Source organism: Sminthopsis crassicaudata, chromosome 1, assembly GCF_048593235.1.
Source record: "Sminthopsis crassicaudata isolate SCR6 chromosome 1, ASM4859323v1, whole genome shotgun sequence".
NCBI classification, from domain to species: Eukaryota; Metazoa; Chordata; class Mammalia; order Dasyuromorphia; family Dasyuridae; genus Sminthopsis; species Sminthopsis crassicaudata.
Genome location: NC_133617.1, coordinates 176,725,464 through 176,750,374, shown reverse-complemented (window position 1 = coordinate 176,750,374; position 24,911 = coordinate 176,725,464). Strand labels below are relative to the sequence as shown.

The 24,911-nt window shown below is 38.1% G+C and overlaps 1 pseudogene; it reads left to right on the top strand.

The window, feature by feature from the left end:
• Window positions 1–992: 992 nt before the first annotated feature.
• Window positions 993–2,129, top strand: LOC141553328 (fructose-bisphosphate aldolase A pseudogene; annotated as a pseudogene).
• The last annotated feature ends 22,782 nt before the right edge of the window (window positions 2,130–24,911 follow it).

Here is a 24,911-nt window from a genome sequence, read left to right as displayed (position 1 = left end):
TCTCAGGCAGGATTTGAACTTCGGTCGTACTGATCTGTACTTCTTATGCTGTAGCCACTATGTCACATAGCTGCCATGAGGTAGAACAAGTCTAATTGGGCAGGATTGTCACCACAAAGAGAAGTGCAAGAGAGGAAGGCCACCAGCAGGGATAGTAGTGGAGAAGTGACATGGAACATTAAACACAACTAGCTGTGCCTTATTTTATTTTCCATTTAGAAAATTTGTCATTCAAATCCTTATTAATGATAGTAACTATCATTATTAATTCCTTATTAATAATAGTAATCATGAGAGCTAGCATTTATCTATCTCTTTAAGCTTTGTAAGGCGCCTCACATGATATTTGTTTCGATCCTTATAACAACTAGCTCCTATTCTTACCAGTCTTTTGCAGATGAGAAAATTGAGGCTGAGTGACAAGTATTCAGACTCACAAGATTAGTAAGTCTCTGAGTAAGTCTCTGAACTCAGGTCTTCCTAACCCTAAATCCAAAACTCTCCACTGTCTCAACAAGCTACCTCAATAACCTATTTCCTTATCATGATAATATATTATTTTAATGTCTAAACAATTTAGCCAGCTTAATGGGGGGTGAGGGGAAGAAGGGGGGAAGACACAAAATTAGCCCCAAATAGCTGTGAATCTAAAGGCTACAGTCACTGAAATAAGATAGTTTTGTTAAGTTGAAAAACCAAATGGAAAAATAACATTTTTAACTACTTGGGAGATATACCAATAAGGAATTCCAAAAGAATTAAAGCAAAAACTGGCTCAATGTAAGTCATGCCCCAAAGAAAAAAAGAGGCAGAAAGAAAACATTTCAGATGATCTGAGAATGAGTAATACAGTCTAGGGGTCATAGTAATCCTTCCCTGCTCTTCTTCCCCCAAACTTTGGGTCTGAAAAATATCTCAGAACCTACAGAAGAAAGGTGATGAAGGTAGAAAGGGAGTTAAGGTTCGGCTCCGACCATAAGCCCACCACCGAGGCCCGCAGCCTGCTTCCAAAGGCCAGGAAACTACCAACACAGCCAAGGAAAACATGTCTTGCCAATTCCCAGCATTGACACCGAGCAAAAGAAAGAACTGTGTGACTAGCTCACCGAATTGTTGCTCCAGGCAAGGGAATCTTGGCAGCAGATGAGTCCACTGGTAGCATTGCAAAGCGACTGCAGTCCATTGGAACTGAGAACACAGAAGAAAATCGACGCCTTTGCAGGCAGTTACTTCTGACAGCAGATGATTGAGTGAACACCTGTATTGGAGGTGTTATCCTTTTCCATGAGACACTCTACCAGAAAACTGATGATGGACGTCCCTTCCCCAAAGTCATAAAGGCAAAGGGTGGCATTGTGGGCATCAAGGTGGACAAAGGTGTAGTGCCCCTGGCAGGGACCAATGGCAAGCCTACCACTCAAGGCGTGGATGGGCTGAGTGAGCACTGTGCCCAGTATAAGAAGGATGTGGCTGACTTTGCCAAGTGGCATTGTGTTCTGAAGATTGGGCATAATACACCTTCCCCACTTGCCATCATGGAGAATGCCAACGTGTTGGCCCGATATGCCAGCATTTGCCAGCAAAATGGGATTGTCCCCATTGTGGAGACCATGATCTGAAGTGTTGTCAGTATGTCACCGAGAAGGTTCTGGCTGCTGTCTACAAGGCTCTGAGTGACCACCATGTCTATCTGGAAGGGACCTTGCTGAAGCCTGACATGGTCACTGCTGGCCATGCCTGTACCCAGAAGTATTCACATGAGGAGATTGCAATGGCAACTGTAACTGCCCTTCGCCGGACTGTGCCTCCTGCAGTCACTGGTATCACCTTCCTGTCTGGGGGTCAGAGTGAGGAGGATGCCTCCATCAACCTCAATGCCATCAACACCTGCCCTTGCATAAGCCATGGGCCCTGACCTTTTCTTATGGCCGAGCCCTGCAGGCATCTGCCCTCAAGACCTGGGGCGGAAAGAAGGAAAATGTCAAGGCTGCCCACGAAGAATATATTAAGCGGCCACAGCTAAAAGCCAAGCTGCTCAAGGCAAGTATACTCCAAGTGGAAAGTCAGGAGCGGCAGCCAGCGAATCGCTCTTTGTCTCTAACCATGCCTACTAAGTCAAGGCCTTCCATGTGGGTGTGCCCTAACACTCCAGGCCATCCCTCACAGTCCAGGAAGAGGCTGAGATCCCAGAGCTTTGTGCTGACCTCTCTCATCACCCCTAACTTGTGTGGTGCTGTTGCTCTGTGGTGAATCTAGTCACCCCTCCTCAGCCCACTTTTTCTAATAAACAACTATTTAACCAAAAAAAAAAAAAAAGGGGGGGGGGGAAGTTAAGTAAAAATCCCTAAGCTGTTTTTTATTTTGTTTTGTTTTGTTTTGCAACTTTAAGAAACAGTGTTGTTAAAAAGAGTAGAAAAATATGACAGATTCAGGAAAAATACTGTTAGTCTTTTACAGACTGATACAGAAGGAAATGAGCAGAACCAGGAGAGCAATTTACATGATGACAACAATAATATGAGGGGAAAAAAAATCTTTGAAAGACTTCAGAGTTCTGACTGAAGCAATGAATAATAACTTTAAATGAATGGGCTCCTGTCTCTTTATACTGGTAATATACTAGAGATGTGCATTGTCAGATATGGTCCATGTATTGATTTGTTTTACTTAACTACACATATTTATTACAAAGGATGGCTTGGAGTAGAGAGGAGCAGGTGTAGATTAGTGAGTTGTGACAGATACAGAAAAAAAGCATATCAATAAACACTTGATTTTTTTAAATTTGCAAAATAAAATTCTAAGAGACAGAGAGTTTTTACTACTTTATTAAACTACATATATATATATGCATCTTTAAAATAAAGCTATACCAAATACAATTTCATAGTTTCTTATAAAAACCCCTTTTCTTGTTCTTTTCTTCTATTGAAATGTTTGTTTTTGTGTATACTTTCACAATTAAAAATTATTTTTAAATTAAAAAGGATTGGGAAAAATTAAGGATTGAAAATGATTTAAAGTATTTAATTTTACATGACTTAAAATATCCAAATTTCCAAAAGTTCTTCTGTTTTAAGGTACCTTCCAATCTAACATCTTAAAATACTACCAAAGATATCATCATTTTCATTGCACTCAAGGTGTCCTGTATCTTTTTTGATTTAGTGGGGGGAAATGTTGGAAAGACAAGTATTTGAAGGCGGGAGCATACCATTGTAGGCCATAAAAGGGTTCATTTTCTTTAAATGTCTGTGCACAAAACATCTTATCAGATGAGTACTTTGGAAGTTATCCCAAAATTCTTGAGCTGCTAGCTTTGATTTATTTATTTTTTTATTAATCTTAAAGACAACTTGTTATCCTTAGCTGAGGTTCTTAAACTAGAGGCTCTGAACTTGGTTTTTGAAAATATTTTGATTACTATCTCAATATAATTGGTTTTCTTTGTAATTCTATATTTTTTATTTTATTCTATTTATTCTATATATTTTATTAAACTGCAAAGCAGACACATGACACAAAAATGATTAAGTATTTCTCCTTCGGGAGCTGTCAAACTGTGCATACCCTTTGATCTAGCAGTGTCTCTACTGGGCCTGTATCCCAAAGAGATCTTAAAGGAGGGAAAGGGACCCACATGTGCAAAAATGTTTGTGCAGCCCTCTTTGTAGTGGCAAGAAACTGGAAACTGAGTGGATGTCCTTCAATTGGAGAATGGATGAAATTATAGTATATGAATATTGTTGTTCTATAAGAAATGACCAGCAGGATGATTTCAGAGAGACCTGGAGAGACTTGCAGGAACTGATGCTAAGTGAAGTGAGCAGAACCAGGAGATCAATATACACAGCAACAAGATTATACGATAACAATTCTGACAGATGTGGCTCTTTTCAACAATGAGGTGATTCAGGCCAGTTCCAATGGTGTTGTGATGGAAAGAGCCATCTGCCCCCAGAGAGGACTGTGAGGACTGAGTATGGATCACAACAAGTATTTTTCAATTTTTTTTTTTATTTTTGCTTGCATTTTGTTTTCTTTCTCATTTTCTTCCTTTTTTATCTGACTTTTCTTGTTTAGCATGATAAATATGGAAGTATGTGTAAAAAAAATGCCCATGTTTAACATACATTGGATTCTTGCTATCTAGGGGAAGGGGTGTGAGGAAGGAAGGAAGAAAATTAAATTTAGAACACAAGGCTTTGTAAGGGTAAAGACTGAAAACTATCCATGGGTTTTGAAAATAAAAAGCTTTATTAAAAAAAATAATCCCTCATTTAAGATAAAAGTAATTCAAGCAAAAACAAAAATCAAGTTTTAAAAAAACTTAGCTGATTATGTTGTTCTTATGGAGAACTTAAAGATAATACCTCCCATTAAGAACTCTTTCCTCTCCCATCTTGTCAACCCCTCAAGATCCTCACCAGAATTCTGAAGTATTCATCCTTTCTAATGGCATCAATGCTTCTCCACCTCCATCTTTGTGCCTGTCAGGAAATCCTGTTTATAAACATAGGATCTAAAGAGCTCCTTAAGCAACCCAGGGTTGTTCCAGAAGTTGGCACTGTATGTATGGCGACTTCGGGCTTTGTCTTGTTAATGCTGTTACTCAATGTTGTCTCCGTGGCAGGCCATGAAAAAATAATACAATAAGCAGGGAAGGTAGAATAATACACCTCTGGGATTTAATTACTTTGGCTTCATTTTTCACAGGTGCTTAGGGCAGTAGTGCACTCCTCTTTCCCTATCAAGTCTTTAAGTGATATAGAAAATAATTTGATTTTTTTTAAAACCCCTGGTTATTCTCCCCTCTCTACTTCTTTCTTCTGTAAGCTCATTCAATGGATCTAATGAAAAAAAAAATCAAGCAACAAGGGATACTGAGGCCTACATGGTGCCAGGTCCTACACTTCTATCTGCCTGGGATTAAAAAGATTTATGTGGAGGTGCACACACATAGCCAGTCCTAATCAAGTTTAAGAGGGCTTGCTTGGATTTGTAGCAGCTGTGGTGCTCAGTCTGCTCTTACTGATTTGCTTCCCCTTTCATTTCCTTACTTATTCAATAAGATTTGTGTGTCCATCATCCTCCCAGAGTTATTGGTTCTTTTTGGTGGGTTTTTATTTTCTTCTTTAAACCACTATGAAACTGTGATGAGGGCAGGAACAAAAACAGGGACTTAATGAAAATAATGACATTTGCTAAATAAATGGAGAGGAGGGAAGAGTTCCAGGACTTTTGAAGACCTTTGGACAAGTGGAAAATCTATTTGGGGGGGGAGGGTTGTTTTGTTCTTGAGGGAGAGAAACAGAGACGGAAATAGGTAGAGAAAACAAACACAGCAAGATGTATTAGGAGAGAGACAGACAGACACAGAGACAGAGAGAAAGGAGAGGAGAGAAGAAGAGAGAAGAGGAGAGGAGAGGAAAGGAGAGGAGAGGAGAGGAGAGGAGAGGAGAGGAGAGGAGAGGAGAGGAGAGGAGGAAATGAAGGAGGGGGAGAGGAAGAGAGACCACAGGGAAGGAGGAAGAGAGGGAAAGGAGGTAGAGAAGGGAGAGAGAAGAGAGAGAAAGAGACAGAGAGAGAGAGAGAGAGAGGGGACAGGGAAGGCAGAGAAAGGGGGGAGGAGGAAAGAAGGAAGGTAGGGAGGAGGGGGAAAGGAGAAGAAGGAGAGTGAACAGAGAAAGGATCCCAGTGGAGTGTCAATGTTTGGGACATAAGAGGGCAAAGGAAATGGTTAGGGTCTGGGACTGAACCAAGGGAAAGTATACAGGTGAAAAAGTAGAGATTGGAACTGTTTCCCTAAAAGCAAGTTGGCAACTATTCTCTAGCGTGTTGATTGACAAATGAAGCTGGGTAGGCCATCACCTGAGCTCTCATCATTCTGCCACTCAGTCTTAAAAGAAGGCCTGTGTTTATTCATCTGGAAGGCCTAGTTCATGCTGGCCTCTGCCTCATTTGGCAAGCAGCCGCATCTATCATCCATCATTATTCCAGAGGCCTGTCACAAGGTCTGACACACTCTAGGATTTCTAGGAACTTTAGAAAGCCTAAGTTTCTTCTCATCATCACTCCCAGGATTCATAGAAAGAGCCAAGGGACTTCTCTCCCTTCTCTCACTCACCCCCAACCCAGTAGTTGCACATCCAAACATTCAGCTTCCTAAAAACATCAACAACAAAAACCTGAAGATCTGAACGCCCAGCAGTCATGGAAGAAGGAATCCTGCATTTGACTGAGATTTTCCAGCCTAGTCAGATGTGATTATGGAGGGGTGGAGGGGTGAGGGCTGTTAATCAGTTAGGAAACACTGATTGCATCTTAATACCAAATGGAAGGCACCCAGAGAGCAAGCAATTTGCAGTAATGGGGAAAATCAGCAAATCCCTAAGGTTTGACAGGAAGTAAACACTCTCCAGGTTCAAATTTGGAGAAGTCAAGATCATTTGTGTGAGTGCCCTGGCTATGCCTGGAGCTGCTTTAGCTTCCAGTCCTTTGAGAACAGATAGAAGTATCAGTCAGAGACCTGTACTGCACTGAGTGATCCAAAGGTCATAGTAAGACCAAGGCAGAGCTACCCTGACAGATATAAAATGACAGAAGATACTTTAAACACCTAATTCATTCCCCTCTCCATCTTAAAAAATACTAATAATGGTTCTATTTTACTCCATCATATAGGTGAGCAGTTGAGAGATCATCTAAAAAGCCTCATTTTCTTGCTCAGCCATTTCTTATGGTCAGAGAAGTCCAGATAGAGGAGGGCTGTCTCCATGAAATATTCTCTTCTTGTCTCTACTGAACTTCACAAATCGAAAGGGTATAGTTATTCCCATTAGAGGGAGGATTTTTTTTTCACATTAGTTTTTCTTCCTCCTTGAAAATGTTCCCAGCACTGAAGTCACAAATTTTTCATGCATACAATTTGGATGGTTTCTTGACCTGCATCCAAATCAAGCAGTTAGTAATTATTACTGCTGCTGTTATTATTAATACTGATATTTATCATAATGTAGCAAATGTCTGGGGCAGTCCTTCATCTTGCTATTTTACTTAGATGAAAGGAAAATAGCAGGCCTTCCCTCTCTCTCCAAGTTTTCCCTGTTTTGTTTAGTTTCATTCAATTCCTACTATGTTGGGGTTTTTCCCTAAAATAGTCTATTTAAATCAAGTCTCCAGTGACTTCTCTACCATTGTTGGACTATAATTCTGTGTTACTCCAGAGGGCAAAATTTAAAAAATACAGCAAAAGTTACATGCAGGGAGATTTTGAATTTGCAGAAGATGATGAGAGCTGTTCAATGATATAAAAAAGTGCCTTACAAAGTAGTGAACTCCCTTTTGCTGGAAGTGTTTAAGCAAAGATTAAATTGCTCTGGAGGAGAGAATGAGGCTAGTGACTTTGCATAGTTCTCCCTTACTTAAATCCAATTCACTTGTATGTTAGGGCATCACCTTTCTGATGTCATATTCCTCTTGGAGAATGAAGTGCAAATAAGATCATCCAAGAACAGCTAGTTAAGGGGAGCTATGATAGAGCTAAGGGCTTAGAATCAGGAAGACTTAATTTCTTGAATTCAAATCTGGCTTCAGGCATTTGCTAGTTGTGAGACCCTGGGCAAGTTACTTAATCCTATTTGCCTCAGTTTCCTCATCTGTAAAATGATCTGAAGAAGGAAATGGCAAACTATTCCTGTTGCTTTGCCAAGAAAACCGCAAATGGGACATGACTGAAAAGACTGAACAAGAGCAATAAGTGCTTATTGAAGTGACACAAATGCCTACTGTATGCAAAGCATACCCAAAGGTGGATGAAATAGGATGGTCTTGTCTTTTAAAAAAGCTTATATTCTGTTATTATTCTGTAAGAAATGACCAACGAAAAATTTCAGAAAGGCCTGGAGAGACTCACATGAACTGATGCTGGTGAAATGAGCAGAACCGAGAGAACATTATATACTTCAACAACAATACTATATATATGATGATCTATTCTGATGAACGTGGCTTTCTTCAACAATGAGATGAACCAAATCAGTTCCATTTGTTCTATAATGAATAGAACCAGCTGCACCCAGAGAAAAAATTCTGGGAAATGAGTGTGAACCACTACATAGCATTTCCAATCCCTGTTTTTGTCCACTTGCATTTTTTTATTTCCTTCTAGGGTTAATTTTACCTTATTTCAAAGTCCAATTCTTCTTGTGCAGCAAAATAACTGTATGGATATGTATACATATATTGTATTTAACATGTATTGGTCTACCTGCCATCTGGGAGAGGGGTGGGGGAAGAAGGGGAAAAGTTGGAACAGAAGGTTTTGCAAGGGTCAATGCAGAAAAATTACCCATGCATATATCTTGCAAATAAAAAGCTATAAAAAAATTTATATTCTAATAGTAACAATGAAATAAGTAAACACAAAGCTACAATAGAGGACAACTTCTAATAAGATCCATACCAGAGGAACACACAAAGTACTATGTAACTTTGGCCATCAGAGCAAATATCCTATTTGGACTACCCGAGAAGGTTTCATGGAAGAGGCAATATTTGTGCCAGGCCTTTAAAAAATGAACAAAATTTCATCAGGCAAAGATGAGAGGGGGTTAAGGAAAAGACACATAAGTAAACTGACAGAGAAATAGCAAATGCTCATCAAATACTTGATGCCTGAATGAAAGAGTGTAACCCCACAAAAACCAAACTCACCAAGTCCAAAATTGAAGTTATCATCTTCCCTTAAAAACTTACTCTCCCTGCTGACTTTGCTATTTCTATGAATAAATTCTACCTAAGGAAATAATGTAGATTTGTATCTAAGTTACTTGAAAGTGAGGCTAAATCCCCCAACAATCTTAGCTCATTTAATGTAATTCTTTGGGGGAAGTTTTCCATACTTGTTAATGAGCAGCTCACTTTGTCTCTACAAATAACAAAACTAAATAAATGATCTCCTGGGGGAGTTAGAAGCAGGTAATTGGCCTGAAGTTGATTTTCTGTATTTCCCCATTTGGGAGCTCTAAATTTATTTGGGCACTTTAAAAAAATTAATCCCATATCTTCAACATAAAGAAGATCCAACTCACTTCCAGTTGATCAATGATGGACAGAAACAACTACACCCAGAGAAGGAACACTGGGAAGTGAATGTAAATTGTTAGCACTACTGTCTATCTACCCAGGTTACTTATACCTTCGGAATCTAATACTTAATGTGCAACAAGAAAATGGGATTTACACACATATATTGTATCTAGGTTATACTGTAACACATGTAAAATGTATGGGATTGCCTGTCATCGGGGGGAGGGAGTGGAGGGAGGGGGAGGGATAATTTGGAAAAATGAATACAAGGGATAATATTATAAAAAATTTACTCATGCATATATACTGTGGAAAAAAATTCTAAATAAAAAAAAATTAATCCCAAAATATTAGATGGCGATGGACTTTGGGCAAAGCACATGGCAGTGGTGCTAATTGAAATTACCAAAATAATCCTTTTCTTCATCCTTTTCCTTCTCTTCATAGCTGCAGTTTGCCACCTCTTAAATACTCTCCCTTGGGTTTTCAGGCCACTGCTTTCTTTTTATTTTCCTTTTACCTTTCTGGCTACCTCTTCCCAGTCTCTTTTGCTAGATTACCATCCAGGTTTCTGCCCCAAGGTGTAGGTTTTGTCTTAGACCCTTTCTTCTCTCTCTAAATATTTTCTTTTGATGATTTGATCAGTTCATTTAATTATAACCTCTATGAAGAGAAATCTCAAATGTACATCTCCAGGTCTCATTTCTCTCTGAAACTTCACTCCTTCCTCACCAATTGCAAGCTAGATATCACCATTTGGACATCATATAAGCATCTCATAATCAGAGCCTCTAAAACAATGCTCATTATATTCTTCCTTGAAATCAATCCCTTTTCTTAATTTCCCTATTTCTGGTAATAACATTACCATCCTTCTAGTATCAGAGGTATGTAACTTTGGTGTCATCCTTACTTTTTATTTTCTCCCTAGTCCCTTATATCTAATCAGTGGCCAAGTCTTATTGATTCTACCTCCATATCTCTCATACCCTATAAGCACCTCAAATTCATACAATATATACAAAGTGGAATTCATCATTCCCCCAAACTCTCCTTGCTTCCCAGCCTTCCTATTATGCTCAAGAACACAATTATCCTCCCAGACACTTAGACTTAAAAGCTCAGTGTGATTATCAGCTCCTAACTTAAACTCAACCCCCATATTCAGTCTGTTGTCAAATCTTACTATTTCTTCCACAACTCCTTCTGTATATGTCATCTACTCTTTAATCACATAGCCAACAGCCCTAGTACAGCCTCCTCATCTCTTTGCCTAGACCAAAAATTCTTAAAACTGTGGTTTGTAATTCCATATTAGTCTTGTAACTGAATGTGGGGTTTATGATTTACGATCAATAAAAGTCTGATTTGTATACATATTTTATATACTTATTTGTATACCTATCTTATACAACTAACCCTAAAAATTTCTTGGGAGAAAAAAAGCTGTGAGTAGAAAAAGTTTAAGAAGCCCTGGACCACACAATTACAATAGCCTTCTGGTTGGTTTCTCTGCCTCAAATCTTACTCCTCTCTACTCTATCCTGTACCACATGTGTAAAATATATTATATTTACCTGTATAATTGATGTATGTACATAATTATGTAAACCCCCAAAGGTAGATCAAAGAAGTTCTCATTGCATAATCACAGACATATTTTGTCATGGCAATTCATTTTTAACCTAGTAAAATTTTATTCTTGAGAAAAAAAAATGCTAGTTTAACATCAAGCTTATTGAAGGATTTACATGCAAGTGACTTTTGATCTCTGAAATTATAATGCAGTGACTATTTCTGGCCTCTCCTTCACCCATTATGGTGTCATAATCTGTGGTATACTCCTTGATCCTTCCAACCAGATGGTTAACAGTGACAGAGAACATCTAGGATATTAACCTGCTATCTGAGGTTAAAAAGGAAAAATCCATCATTCTCTTCAGGACTTTACAATTCAGTGAGCTATTTACTTTGTGGATACATGCACACACACACACACACACACACACACACACACATCTTGGCCCTGACAAATTCTAGTGAGAGAAGCATGAAAGGCCTGGCAGATTTTGAGTCGAGGCACTTACACAAGTAGAATCACTAAGAAACAGCCTTGCATTTTCAGATGTTCTCAGAATTAAAAAAATGTTATACCTAGAGAAGATTTTAAACAGCATTTTCTATGCAGACCTCTGATTTTCCTGATGACAAACTGAAAATCTAAGAAATTAAGTTAATACCTCAAGGCCAAATGGCAGAGAAAAAAAATAAGAATGTTGTTATAATTCTTAGTTTAACGTTATTTCCCTTAAACCATGTTTTTGTATTGTGTTACAGTAGAACGAATGATTAATTAGGATTCAGAACCATGGGTTCAAATCCTACTCTTACTCTTTATCTGTAAAATGGGGACAGTGGAGAAAAATAGAAAACCACTCCAGTATCTTAAAACCACAAGATCAAAAAGTCCATGGGGCCACATTGAGTTGTACACAACTGAAAATATAAACAATAAGATGCCTTCCAGCTCTGTCCTGGGAAGAAAAAAATAAATGGCTGGTTTCTCACTCTATGGACCATTCATCTATCTATATATATATATATATTAGCTTTAATCTTTTCCCTTTTGGGGGGGTACTTCAGACTCAGGGTCTCAGAAGGAGTATTGTTTAATCATTTTTTTACTCATGCTCAACTAACTCTTCATGACCTCATTTGAGGTTATTTTTGGCAGCTGGAGTGGTTTGCCATTGCCTTCTCCAGCTGATTTTACAGATGAGGAAACTCAGGCAAACAGGGTTAAGTAACTTGCCAAGACTCACACAGCTAGTATCTGAGGTCAGATTTGAACCGTGACTCCAAGCTTGGAGCTCTATCTACCATGCTACCTGCTGCTCCCTTAGAAGATCAGGACCTGCTAGTTCCCAGCCTCTCCTTTTTACTCTCTCAGAAAGGAAGGTATGAGGTTTCTAAAGATGTCCCCACACAGCTCCTATTCTCTAGAAAAATAATCCTGATGGTGTAAATTAGAACTAAAGAGGGAAATAAAGTGATTCCCTTCAGTCTAGAGTTAGTGTGAAGTATGAGATTTCAGTCCAAGTGCAATCTGACACACCCAGCCTCCTTTTAAATGTACCACTGAATAGTGATTTTTATGGAAAGTGACAAGATAAGATAAATCCGTGGGGAGGAAGCCCTGGGTAGGGAATGACATCACTGTCAACCAATTAACATTCTTTGTTCTGATTACCTCCTGAAACCATTTTATAAAGTCACATGAATCTTGTCACCTTCTGTTACTTTGGGCACCCATCAACATCCTGATTTTCCATGAAAACACTCAGGGCACCTAAGGACACATCTTCCAGGCAGCCAGCCCACCAGTCAGTCAGCCAACCTGCCTTTATCTTAATGTCACCCAATTCTCTGTTTTGCCTACAGGATGATTGCCATCTTTCTCACAGTAACAAATACACTGTAACTGTATCAGTGAGTAGGTAGGGTGAGAGGGAATGGGGGTCCCAGGAAGAGGGAGACTAAGATCCACTAAATAATATCTTGATACTTTGTTCGCATCTAGGAAGGGAAAGACCAGATGGTATAGAAGAGTGGAAAACAGAATGCACATATGCACATTTTAACTACTTAAATACATATATTAAGACACCGTTTTTTCAAAGTGTGGACTTCAGAAAAAACATGTTTAAGAGGGAGAAATTATTCAAAGTCGTGTGTGTGTCTGTATCTGTGTCTGTGTGTCTGTGTTTGTAAACCCACAGGCAGACAGGCATAATGAATTATTCAATCAAAAGTTATTGATTGGTCACAATCTATCCCATACCACTGTTTGGTACCCTACCAGCTAAGATGCTATAAATGATGTTGAAATATGGCTTTTGTCCTTAAAGAGTTTACAATTTAGACTGTGATGGGATGGGCCTACTGGGCACTCATAGTATACAATATCCCCAGCTGTTACAACATTGTATCTTGAAGGGCAAATTTGAGCAGCCTTATCACATGCTTTCCCTCAAAAGACCTTTTTCTACCTACTGATACTGGGCCCAGACTCGTTCTTCAGTGGCTAGCATAATCCCAGGAATAACATGCTCTCCCCATCCCAATGAGTCTGAGCCTATAGGTGCCATTGTACAAACCTAGTTCCCCATCCCAAGCAGCTCCATTATTTTCATTCCTTTCAATCCTATTCCTCCAATATCCCTCTCTAAACTGTCTTGTCTCTTCTTCTGTTTTCTGGAATGCCTGTTCTCCAGCTAATAAACTTTCTTTTAAGTGAAAATCTTTTGTCACTTGATAAGATTTTAGCTGCTTCCTGATAACATTGCATTCCTGGATACTTCTAATACTCCTAATATTGATAGCAATTTAAGTTGCAAAAAAATCCTATCTTCTTCAGGAAGCCTTCAGTTAATCAAACATTTATTAAGGAAATGATATCTCTTAGGCATTTTGCTAAGTGCTGGGGATACAAAACACAGCCCCTGCTCTCAAGGAGTCCAGGATCTACTAGAGGAAACAGCTAGTTGACAAATATGTATGAACAAACTACTTGTAGCACAGACAGGACATGATTAAAAGAGGAAAGACACTGGAATGAAGATGGGCTGAGAAAGGCTTCCTGGAGAAGATGGGCTTTGAGTTAGGACTGAAAGGAAGCCAGAGAAATCAGGCAGAGATGGAGAGAACATTCCAGGCATGGGACAGGACAGGTGAGGAGTGGTCTTTCCTGATCTTGTTTATATCTTTAGCATATAGTTGTTTGCATATTGTCTCCCCTATTCGACTATGAATTCTTTGAAAGCAAGGAGTTTTTACTTTTTTGCCTTTAATTGTATCCACAGCACTTAAACAGTGCCTGACAGTGCTTAGTAAATACCTCAACTTAGTGATTCTAGTGCAGAGTAATTAGGAACTTGCTTTCTACTTCCTTCCATCACCTTAACCCAGCAACTTCTCTTCCTTTGTGGTTCATTTAATCTAAAGTTATTAACCAATTCAGATCCTTGTTCTTTTTTGTCCTTCATTCTTGAAGAGGACCATAACATTAGAGAAGTGATACCAAGATATATATGCAAATGATTTGGATTTAAGTGTGGGAGGGTTGTGCAAGGTCACTCTCCTCACTTTCCCTCCAGAGCCATTTGGGTCTATTGGCCATATATAGATCAGGTAGTTATTTCAACTAATGCCCACAACGTTCTCCTTTTCTCAATAAGTTCAGCTCCTGGGTTATAGGCACTCTTTCTTCCACCTTTCTACTATTCTGGCCAGAAATCTCAAGTGTCTTCCTCTCCCAAATTGATCCCTTTCCCCTCCCCACCAGGTTAAAAAAGCCATTCTTAGCCTTATTTTTTCTTAATTAGCCTTAATCACCAACTGGGTAATTTCCCCAGTCAAACTGAGACTATTTAAAGATCTTAGCTTAAAAAGGCACAGGTTCTTCTAGGACCATCTCCAGTCCTCCTGCTCCCTATCTGGTCACCGGACCCAGGTGGTTCCAGAGGAGAAAGTGAGGCTGGTAACTTTGCACAATCCTACTTCTATTATACCCAATTCACTTGCTTGTCCTGGCATCATCTCCCTGACGACACATGAGGTCATATTGGAGAATGAAGGACCACCAACAACAACAATCAGGAAACTTCAACATATATGGTGTTCTCTCAAATAAGCTAACTTCCCAATTTCTCATTCTACTCATTTCCCTTCACTTCTACTCTACCTCTGCTATACCCAGAGATGTCATCCCTTTGATCGTACCATCACCCACAACCATTCTACTTTTCTGTTCATAAACCATTGAAATTCATTTATGTAATTATAATTTTGTACTACACTGCATCGCATAGAGTTGAATTGGTTCCCTAGGGGATCTAAATGCAGAAGGGAAGAGAATGTAGCCAGTGAAGAGGTAATGATCTGGTAAAAAGAATTGAAAAGTGGGAGGAATGAAGGTCATAGTGAGGATGAAGAAGAGGTTTCTGGGTTGTAAGGTGTAGGGAAAGATGGAATCATAAAGACTGTAGTCAAATAAATGAACTTCATCTTTGCTGTTTAGTATACCCCACATTCTACTACAGATGATGTCTTATCAAACCCCAACCCTGGATTATCCCCACCATCTGCCTCTTTTTCACGTGCCACTAAACAGAGAAAATAACAGAATGATGTAGAATGGAGCTACTACGAGTGAATGTTATATAATCTCAAGTGGACCCTTACTATAGCAAAGGAATCCTTTTATAACCCCCTTTCATTTACTACTACACACCCCACAGAGACCATTCCACACATTTTTGTCCCTGCGTCCAAACTCGTGATAAAGTACAGAGAAGACTGAGACTGGAGTCAGGATTCAGATCCCCCCTCAGATGCTATTTGTACATTTATAGGCTGGACAAGTGTTTGCCTCACTTTCCTCAACTGTAAAATGGAAATGATAATAATTACCCTAACTCACAGAGTTGTGAGGACTGATTGAAATGAGATCCTATTTATGGCACATAGCAGGTACTATAGAATTGCTTGCTCACTTTCCCTTCTCCCTCTTCAAGTCTCCAAGTGAAACCTCTGCTTCTACCATCTCAGATGATGACTCCACCGAAAAAATATAAAACATCAATAGCTCCCTCTTCTCTTTTTCTTATCCTTTCCTCTCACTTGGCCATCTTTCCCTGCTATTTCCTTATTCAATTTTGTCTCTTTCTATTTTTGCTATTGTCCACAAACACTCTCATGTCTCCTCCATCCTAAAAAAAAAGTTTCATTTGATTCTACTGTACCTTATTGTCCAGTATCTCTCTTCCCTTCTCAGTGAACCTAAGGAAAATTATCAGCACTAAGTATTTATGCTTCTCCTCTCATTCATTCCTAAAAATCTGTGCACATAATTTCCAACTTCACTCCCCTGAGAGTGTCCTCTCTAGATAATGGGCCGTTCTCATTTCAATTCTCATCCTTGACCTGTCTGATCTCTTCCTAGATACTCTCACTTTTATATTTTCTCCTCATTCTCCCCTTAACTGACTGACCATTCCTGGTTTCTTCATCTGTATCACATCTCCTAAGTGTGAGATATGCTCCAAGACTCTCTTTCCAAGCCTCTTTTCTCTCCATACTATTTCACTAGGTTGTCTCATCTATTCCTATGAATTTAATTATTATCTTTATATACAGATGATTCTCAGACTTTGTGATTCAGTCATTTTTTCCTGAGATATAATTTCACATCACCAGCTGTCTTTTGGAAATCTTAAACTGAACTGGCATCTCAGACTCAACATGTCCAAAAGAGAACTCATTATTTTCTCCCCAAACTCTACTTTCTTCATAATTTGCATGTTACTATTGAGGATTCCACCTTCCCCCCCACACGACCAGAATCCAGACTCAAAAGCTCAGTGTCACCACTGACTCCTCATTCACACTTATTCCACACTTTCATTCTGTTGTCAAATCTTACCATTACTACCTTGATAATCATCTGTTTTATGTGTCCCTTTCTCTCCACTAAAAAAGTTACTACCCTGATACAGGCCCTTCTCAATATGTTTTGCCTAGACACTTGTCAAAGCTTTTTGGTTAATCTCCATGCCTTTCATCCTGTCTCACTCCAATCCATCCTGGGCTCATCTGCCAAAAAGATTTTCCTAAAGTCTACATCTGACCATGTCATTTTTCTACTCATTAACCCCCAGTGGTTCCCTGTTACTTTCAGAATCAAATAAAAAGTACTTCAATATTTAAAACTCTTCACAAACAGACCTCCTTCTCCCTTTACAATTTCTTTATGCTTTCTTCTTCACTCCAGTAACACATATCTAATTGCTATTCTTTCTATAAGACACTCCACCAACCTTTTTTGTATTAGTTGCTTGCCATACATGAAATGCATTGTTTCCTCACCTCTGCTTCTTGGTAACTCTGGTTTTCTTCAAGATTCAGTTTTAATTCTACCTTCTACCCAAATTCCCTATCTTCCCGGATGCTATCTTTTCTTTGAGATTATCTTTCATCATGACATAGTGGATAGAGCACTGGGCTTGAAGTCAGGAAGGCCTGAGTTCAAATGTGACCTCAGATACTTACTTAGCTATATATAACCATGGAAAAAATATTTAACCTTGTTGGTCTCAATTTCCTCATTTATAAAATGAGTTGGAGAATAAAATGGCAAACCATTTCATTATCGCTGCCAAGAAATTCCCCAGAAAGGAGTCACAAAGAGTTGAACATGACCGAAATAACTAAAAAACAACTATATATCATGTGCATAACAGTTAATTATATGTAGTCTCCCTCATTAAAATATGATCTCCTACAGAGTGGGAAACATGTTTTCACCTTTATTTGCATTCTCTGTGTTTAATGTAGTATCTGACATATAGTAAGCAGTTAATACGTGCTTATTAACTAAGTCTGGTTAATCAAGGAAGGCTTCTTGACCTTTGCACCATACCTGAATAAAGAGTGTACCAGTATGAAAAGTGATACCTGACTGGTTAATGTTCAAGCAACGTCCTCTTCAGCTTTTACAGAACACTGGAGGGTAAAGAGCAGTGCACTGAGAATCAGTTATATTGAGGTATTCCTCTCCTTAACCTACCACTACCTAACAGTGTATTCCTGAAGGAGTCACTTAATTTTTCCAGGCCATCCTAATGTAATTGAATTGAACTGAGTGTATAAAATGAGTGAGCAATTCCATAGGGTCTAGTGACAAAAAAAAAAAAAAAAAAAAAAAAAAACCCTCATAAACATCATTATGAATATTACAACCAGCAGGCAGCTAGGTGGAGCATCAGATAGAGCACTGGACCTGGATTCAAGAAGACAAGTTCAAATGTGGCCTCAGACACTTACTTAGCTATGTGACCATGGGCAATTTATTTAATTCTGTTTGCCTAAATTTCCTCCTCTGTAAAATGAGCTGTAGAAGGAAATGGCAAACCACTCCATTATCTGTACCAAGAAAATTCCAAATAGATTCACAAAGAGTAAGAAATAACTCAATAACCACAAAAATTTGTAACCACACTTTTTGTAGTAGTGAAAAATTGAAGGCAGAGTAAATGCCTATTAATTAAGGAATAAATTAATGGAATATTACCATATTGTAAGGAATATAAAAAATACAGAGAAGCAGGGGAGGACTAATAGGGACTAATGAAAAGTGAAATAAACAGAACTGGAAAGAATAAGAACAAAATATAGAAACTTAATGCTGTGGAATTATAACTCAGTTTGGTTCCCAAAAAGAGACATTCCCCACTCCCATCCTTCCTTGCACAGGTGGCAGATTATGTGTGTAGAATACTGTATAGGATATCAAACATTTTTAATATGTGTGTTCATTTTGTTAAATTTCTTTCCCCTTTTTAATTTTTAAATTTAATTTGAGGAAGGATTATGAGAAAGGAAGAAGAGATATATGTTAAAAAAAAAAACAATAAATTTATTTTTTAAAAAGGAAGTGGAGGTTAAATTAAATGATCTCTAAACCCTTTCCTAACTGTTCTCAGATGTGATACCCACGCATGTGCAACTTTGTTCTCTTGAAAATATTGTAATGAAGAAAAAGATAGGGGAGATCTAAGAGGAGCTGGTTTTGTTCAGCCATTTTTTAGTTATGTCTGATTCTTTGTGACGCTATATGACATTTTCTTGCCAAAGATACTGGAGTGGTTTGTCATCTCCTTCTCCAGCTCATTTTACAGATGAGGAAACAGAGGCAAACAGGGTTAAGTGACTTGACTGGAATCACAAAGATAGTAAGAGTCTGAAACTGGATTTGAACTCACTAAAAGAGACTTCCTGACTCCAGCATTTCTCTGAGGCTAGATTTGAACTCAGGTCTTCCTGGAGACTATAATCTATCCACTGAGCAACTTAGTTGCCCATATAAGAGGGGAAATATGAAACAAAGCAATATAATTTTGCATACAGGATAAGATCCTTGAGAGGCACTATACTATAGTCAATAGTGGATTGGCCACTATTGTCAACAGTGTCAATGTTGTCTAAAGTCAAGAAGACCAGGGTTCAAGTCTTGTTTCTGATACATATTGGCTATGTTACAATAGGCAAGTTGTTTAACCTTTCACTGCTCTGAGGCTTTAATTCTCCAAATTCCAAAATCCCAGATCTGCACAATTGGAAGCAGATTCCACATAAGGGAGCCATCTACTCTGATGAAACCACAAGTCCAGATTATGTGATGTCTGGACTAGATTCTATTTTGTTTCTATTATTGACTTGATAAGTCTTGACTTAAAAAAGAATTCAAGGAGCATTTTGGGGGAAACAGTCAAATCAGAAAATCATAATTCTGAGGAGTAAAGTAACAATGGTCAACTTGTCCCTCATTTTCCAGAAAATTGAAGTCTAGAAAGCACTGTCTTCCTAAAAATAAGTAGCAGAACTGAGTCTTCTAACTCCAATGTAGTTTTATCCAAAAATCTCTTAATTGCTAAATCTCATGGATTTTTCTTAGTCCTCAGCCTTCTTGACCTCTCTATAGCATATGGGGATTATTTTGGGGATGCAAGAAAGGCACAAAAGATCCCCAAAATATATTGGGATTTCAAATCAGTGTCATGGATATCACAACAGAATATGAAAATTTAGATAATTTTTAAGTCGAGGCAAAGTTTTATTGTAATTGCAAAGCCAATTAAATCAGGTTAAAAAAAAAAAAAAGACCATAGCAAAGAGCAGGGAGCAAACAGATAAATCTATAGGGATTTAAGTAGTACAGAACAAAGAACAGAGCAGGGCAAAATGACACATAGAATTAGGGTTCACATGATTGGTGGGAAGTTTGGTAATAGGGGTTAACAATAACAACTTCTCTTCTTTCATGAAACTAAGAAGTGCTTACTGTCTGAGTCCAGACTTTTGGATGACAAACAGATATCCTAAAAGGAAAGCTTGGTGGAATAAAACTATTAGGCTCAGCTCCCTTTCTTTCACACACATTCTCCAAGATTGTGCTACATCATTCCCAATAGCCACATTCCTGAGGTGATAACATCATTCCCAAGGTCAGATTGCCTGCGGTTTCTTGAAAACTATTGGGGTCTCTACTATTATTGGCTTTCTGAGATCTCTTTTTCAGTCTCATTTGCTGAGTCATTTTATCGCTCCCTATTCTGAGCATGTACCTCAAGATATTTAAGCTCTTCTATGTACTCTTTCATGTGGTGATTTCACCAGTTCACATGAGCTCAATTATCATCTTTATATAGATGGCACCCGAATCTATATATCCAGCTTTAGTCTGTCTCCTGTATTGAGTCCTAAATAGACATCTGCCTAATGGTTATTTCAATGTGGATGTCCCATAAGCAAAACAGAACTGATTTTCTTTTTCCCCCCAAACTCATACTCTTTTGGATTTTGCTATTTCTATCAAGTATGCTAGTATTCTTCCTGTCTTTCAAGTTTCCAACTTTGTATTTGTACCAGAGTCCTTATTCTTCCTCATCCCATATAATCAATCAGTTTCAGAATCGAGTACTTTTTACCTTCACAATCTTTCTCAAAGCCATTGTTTTCTCTCTACTCCCATAGCCACCATCCTAGTTCAGTACCTCACTAACTCTTTTTTTGTTGTTGTTGAGTTGCCAAAGTGAGTTGCCATTTCATTCTCTCGCTCATTTTATAGGTGAAGAAACCAAGGCAAATAGCATTAAGTGATTTGCATAGGGTCCCGTAACAAGTAATGTCTGAGGCCAGATTTGAACTTATGAAGATGAGTCTTCCTGATTTCAGGCCCACATCTCTATCCACTTCATCTAGCTTCCTATACCTCATTACCTCTTACCTGAACAAGTTCCTCTAATTTAAGTATTTCCTCTCTCCAATCTATCCACTACACAGCTGTTCAAATGATTTTCCTAAAACCCAGATGGGATCTTATCACACCTCTACTCAAAAAATTCCAATGGCTATTTTAAGATAAAACAAATTATTTTGCTTGGCATTTAAGGCCCATCGCAGCCTGGCCCCAATCTATCTTTTCCAGATTCAAATATTACTCCCCTTCCCACACTCTATAATGCAGCCAAACTGAGTTTTGTTTTTTTTTTTTCTCTTTTCCTCACATAACAACTGTCCAACTCTAGTCTCTGAGATTGCTTTCCTACATGCCTGGAAGGTACTCCCTCTTTACCTGCACCTCTGAGATCCTTTGTTTTTTTTTTTTTTTTTAATCTCAGCTGGAATATTGCCTTCTACATGAATCCTCTCTAAATCTCCCCTAGGATCTAGTGCCCTCCCTCATCAAATAACTTTGCATTGATTTGGTATATATTCTGCACATATTAAGTATACATTTCTGACTACAATAAAATGTCAGTTCCTTTTGAGGGTAGAGGATGTATCATATTTTTGCTTGTACTCCCAGCCTGAAGCAGATTGCCTGACCCAGAATAGGTGCTTAATAAATGCTTATTGATTGATTGACTGACTTTAAAACCAGCATTCTTCCCACTGTGCCATAGTGGGATATTTTTGTCATTTTTTATAAGGTCATGTATTTGTGCTCAGGGTACTCTAGTAACTTATTTTATTTATTGATATAATTTATTACTTCGCTTACCTTGCATAAATTGATGTTTTTGTTTTGTTTTGTTTACTAAGTACTAAGCTACTGTGTCCCTTTTTTTCATTATGGTAGTGACTGTAAAGAAGAGACTGATTTCCATAAACTATACAAGAAATCTGTCTCTTTATGGTCATACTTCCATATTCTTGAGAATGCAATTTTGCATTAAATCTTTTGTGTTTCTACTTGCTTTTCCTTTAAATCAAAACACAAAATGAAAAAGAAAGGAAGAAGAAAAAAAAAAAGAAAACAGCAACAAAACCTATAACCAAAGTGAAAGTTATAAGAAGATTGAAAATGTCAACATTCCTAACTCAAGTATTCACTGAACAGAACGATTAGCTCAGCACTCTGTGTTCATTTCATTTCTTATTTGGTTGTTAAATGGGAGCCTCAAAATATTTCTGTTAAAAATTCACTGTGCCCTAATAGATGTTGCCCAAGCTGTACTGCTGAGTCCAGCACATTGTAGAGTCCAATACATATTAAACAACAATAATCTGGCAATTCCTGACAGCTGTAATTTTCAATGTTCTAACTTTCTTTTTGCTCCAACAATGTTCATATTGTGGATGTTTTAAAATTCAATCTGTCCATCCTGTAATTTTATATTAAGCCATTAGAAATATTCACTGCAGATTTCCTTTGACCTATTGCATTTCTGGAGAGCAACAAAGTCCAAAGCCTTGAAACTTGCTCTGGATTACCAAATTGATTCACAATCCTATCAAGAAATGCTCAGAGTATTAGGAGTTCCTGGGATATCCTAAACAATTCAGTGAAGAGAGATTAGGATATTAACTAAAGAAGCTGAAGAAAGAGCTATAGGGCTGCATCAGAGAGACAAGAGACAGATAGGAGACAAAAGACAAGCAAACATAGACAGAGAGGCAGACAGACAGAGAAACAAGAGAAATACTTCTTTCTCTCCTGTCTCCAAACCCCCTCAGCACATTGTTTGTGTCAGTCTTAAGGGATTTATCATTCTCATTGTACTGAGGTTCTTTGTGTATATGTGACTGTGTAATTTTTTAGATTCTAAGCTTTTGGAGGTGAGGAAGTGTCTTCCTCAGTTCTGCAGCTCCCACAGAGCTTTGTTCAAGAAGTATCTATTAATTTCATCTAAATTGAAATTTTTTTTCCATTTCTCTTTGTTTCTATCTCCTCCCCAAATTTCTATTAATAAATAGGAGGTCACATAACTATAATAGTTTGTTTTATATTTATAATGTGTATAAATTATATTTGTAATATTTATAAATACTATAATAAAATCTTAAAAAGCGGAACATTTTTAAAAATTTAAATCTATCAGAACCTGTATATACAAATGCTCTTTTCTTCAAAGATTTAAATTTGGGAAGTTATAAACTATTCCAACAAGTTGCCATGGCTCAGTGAATTCTATAGGATCACAAGTTTGAAGATAGAATGGATCTTAGAAAATGATTTAGTGTATCTTCTCATTTTACAGGTGGGAAAATTGAGTCCCAAAGTGCTTATCTGACCTGCCAAAATCACAGTTAATTAGTATTAAAGGCAGGATTCTAACCTAGGTTATATTAAAGATGGGATTCTAACCTAAGTATTCTGATTTTTCATCTTTTCCTTCCACCATGATTTTCTGAACTCCTTTTTGAGAAGTCTTCAGGATCAGTTTATAGTATCAAAAAAAATTAGCCTTTATGATTAGTGTGTGTGAACATATTCACACGTACTTATATATACACATATATATGCATATACCCATATACTTGCACACACATTTACATATATATATATGTATAGTAGTGAGTAAAAATGATGCTGAGGAAGTTTTGATGATATTTTAATAACAACAACATATAAACTAGGGTCTACTATCACTTTAGCAAAAACCAGGGATCTAAGCATGATCAATTTATTGGTTAGGATAGCAGTAACCAAAATATTGGCTCTTGTGTCTCTCTCGATGACCACAGACTCCAAATGAAAGCCAACAGGCTCTTTTAAATCTGACTGTATCTTCCTGCTGATTGGCCCGGTAGTACATCATTTGAATCTCCCCTGGCAAAAGCAAGACAATTCTAATTAGTGAGCTGACCTTCAGGTATGAATAATCATTCCCCTCTCTGCCAATTAAAGAATATTGGTTGATGGGCGTTAAATGCCTCCAGTAATCTTGACTAAAAAACAAAACCAACTCCATCAAGATCCTGCCCCTCCTCCATAGCATTTCTCTTGGAAAAAAACGTCACCCCTAACTTTGCTGAGTAAGGAGCGTCAGCCCCTGAGGAGAGGCCTAGCTATCCTGTAAACAAAGCTAGATTTAAACTGGTTCATTATTGTATTGTGAGGGAGGAGAGCACCCCAACAACATCTTAGTTCCAACTGGGAGGGTCTCCCTTCTAGCCAAGCTAAGAAGTAGAATTTTGGAAAAATGGGGGAAAGGATGGATCATAGATAATATTAATCATCAAATGATTTAGCATAATATTTTAATGAATACATATGTATATATACAAATTGCATTTATTTGATACGGATATATGTGTATATATAAATATATATATAGGCATAAAAGAGAGAGCAACTACAAAGGCTGATAAATATGTGTGTGTGTGTGTGTTGTCCTTTGTTCTTGAAGAAAACCAAAATTATATCATTATGTTAGTGTCACGTTGTATTCCCAAATATGGCTGATTAGACCAATACAAGCTTGGAATGATCTGCCATAGGTCAGGTACAAATAATCCCTATGATAGTGTGTGTGTGTGTGTGTGTGTGTGTGAGATAGACAGGTGAATTCTTCTCAAGAAGTCTATGAGACTATGACTAAGTCATGGGATCCCTATTCCCAGAGGTCTGCAGAGCCAGAAGATCAGGTCTTGGGCCCAGGTTGCAGGAAGGCACATGATCTCTAGGCCTGAAGGTCTCTAAAAGACCAAGATCCTAGGTCAGTGACAGAAAGTGACAGGAAGTGATGTGGCCCACAGAAAGTAGACAACATTGATGAGCATTAATCAGTGATGGTTACTTCCTTTTAGTCCATCCAATGAAAAGGCTCGGATCTTTTGCTATTTAAGCAGCTTTATTGTTTCCAGCTTGTCAGGTCAGGCACATGTTGGGAGCTGAGATGCTTCCCAGGTGTGTCTGGGCCTCTCCCTGCAGGACTAAATAAATGCTTTTCCTTTGTATCTGATGATGTCTCTGA